At 42.7% G+C, this 2,574-nt stretch overlaps 1 non-coding gene across 1 annotated transcript; it reads right to left on the reverse strand.

Annotated features, from left to right (window-relative positions):
- Positions 1–248: 248 nt before the first annotated feature.
- On the reverse strand, positions 249–352 carry LOC148571727 (small nucleolar RNA R71). Its single transcript, XR_015908289.1, has one exon. It is a non-coding gene; the product is annotated as a small nucleolar RNA R71 (small nucleolar RNA).
- Positions 353–2,574: the final 2,222 nt, after the last annotated feature.

Consider the following 2,574-nt stretch of genomic DNA (forward strand, 5'->3'; position numbering starts at 1 on the left):
ATCATTGTTCATTTGGTGGGAGTGCTAATGAAGACCCAAACCAACATCTCACAAAATTCCTGAGAATTTGAGACACTGTGAAGTCCAATGGAGTCCAGGAAGATGCCTATAAACTGCTTTTGTTCCCATTTTCACTTAGGGACAAGGCAGCTAAGTGGCTGGAATCATTCCCAAGGGGGAGCCTAACAACATGGGACGAGGTGGAAAGCAAGTTTCTGGCACGTTTCTACCCCCCACAAAAGGTCAATAGGCTTCGATCTGAGGTTCAGACTTTTAGACAACAAGATGGTGAAACTCTCTACGAGGCATGGGAGAGATTCAAGGATTTGACAAGGAAATGCCCACCAGACATGTTCCATGACTGGGTGCAATTGCATATTTTCTATGATGGACTCTCTTATGAATCAAGGAAGGCTGTAGACCATTCATCAGGAGGTTCATTGAACAGGAAAAAGACTGTGGAAGAAGCCATTGAAGTGGTTGAGACAGTGGCTGAGAATGAGTACTACTATGCATCAGAGAGACACAACACTAAGGGAGTCATGGAGCTGAACCATGTTGATACAATTCTAGCCCAAAACAAGGTGTTTGCCAAGCAACTAGCAGAGCTCACCGGGAAATTAGAAACAAAACAAGTGGCTGCAATACACACACAAGATCAAGAGGAAGAAAGCACTGAAGGAGGTGATTGGGAAGAGGCCAATTATGTAGGAAATCAACAAAGGCAACCATATGATCCACATTCCAACACTTACAACCCAGGCTGGAAAAACCACCCAAACTTTGGGTGGGGAAACCAACAAAACCAACATAACAAGTCCACATACCAAAACTCCAACCAAAGATCATACCAAGCCACATAAAACACTTACTCCCAACCATCATATCATGGCCAAAATAATCAACCTACCCAACCTAATCCGAACCAACAATTTCAAGATCAATTAAACAGGATAGAAGGAATGCTGGCACACATGGGTCAGGACATAATTGAGTTGAAAAGCTTCAGGGATGATGTGAGATCTACCTTAAGAAACCATGGTGAAAAACTCAAGAGGATGGAGTCTCAAGTAGGAGAGCTATCTCAACAGGCCCCCAAATCAACTGCAGTGTTCCCTAGTGAGACAGAAAAGAATCCTAAAGGGGAACAAAAGAGAGTAAGATGGGAAGAATGCAAGGCCATCACCATATTGAAGGAAGTCTCAGAAGAAGAAGGAATTAGACCCTCAGAACAGGAGCCAGAAATCTCGAAGGAAGGTGTGGAAGAAGCTAAGCAGGAAAGTGAAACTGAGCAAGCCAAGGAACTGCAAAAAGGCACGATCGAAACATACCAACCAAAAGCACCATTTCCTCAGAGGTTAGGAGGAGGTGAAAAAGGGAAAACCTATTCAAGGTTTTTAGAGACATTTAAGTCTCTCCATATCAATATTCCCTTTCTTGAGATTCTCCAGCAAATGCCTACACATATCAAGTATTTAAAGGAATTGTTGAGCAAGAAAAGAGTTTTGAAGGGAGGACAAACGGTAACAATGAACAAAGAATGCAGTGCCCTCATCAAGAAGGACACAGTCTCTAAGAAAACAGACCCAGGAAGTTTTCATATCCCCTGCATCATAGGGGAAACAAAAATTGACAGAGGATTCTGTGATCTAGGAGCTAGCATAAATGTGATGCCTCTAACTCTTATGAAGAGGCTACAACTGAATGAGGTGAGATCCACTGATGTAATCATACAACTGGCTGACAAAACTCAGAAGCAAGCTGAAGGGGTAGTTGAGAATGTGCTGGTGAAAGTGGGAGATTATTACTTCCCCACAGACTTTGTCATTTTGGACATGGAGGAAAGCTACTTACACCCTATCATTCTGGGCAGGCCATTCCTAGCCACTACTAGAGCGCTCATAGATGTAGAACAAGGAGAGCTAATTATGAGAATACATGATGAACAGCTCATTTTCAAAGTTTTCAAACCTGCATCTGAGCCTGAACCAGAACCTGAAAAGCCTAAGGATGATAGTAGCCATCTGTGTTTGGAGGAAAGTAATCCAGCAGCTGAAACTCTAAAACAGTCCTTGGAAGGCAAACAAGAGTTGCAAGAGTTAAAGCCACAAGAATCAATGGAAACAGATCAGAAGGATCCTCCTGGCATAAGGGTCAATGAAGAAATCCTCAAGAGAAAGGGAAGAATGGTAGGGAAATTGCCAAGAGGGTGGAGAAACAAGAAAATTCCCACTGAAGGTTTTTCTCCGGGAGATAAAGTGATATCAAGTCATTATCTGCCAATCCCACCTGGCCTCAAAACCATTCCTTCCCAGCTCCCTCAAGTGTTCACAATCAGGAAAGTTCTTTCTATGGAACATTTAGAAGTCATGAAGGAATCAAATGGGGACGTTTTCATAGTGAGAGGAGAAGACATCAAGCACTACAATCCACCCTAACAAGGGACAACCGTCAAGCTAGTGACGTTAAAGAAGCGCTTCATGGGAGGAAACCCATGTTTTAGTATCCTTACTCTTTATTGTTTTGCTTTACATCTAATAAAGCATGGTCTCTTATGCATGAACTTGAATCCTC

The sequence above is a fragment of the Arachis ipaensis genome, chromosome B3 (assembly GCF_059453495.1).
Source record: "Arachis ipaensis isolate K30076 ecotype BB chromosome B3, ASM5945349v1, whole genome shotgun sequence".
Classification (NCBI taxonomy): Eukaryota; Viridiplantae; Streptophyta; class Magnoliopsida; order Fabales; family Fabaceae; genus Arachis; species Arachis ipaensis.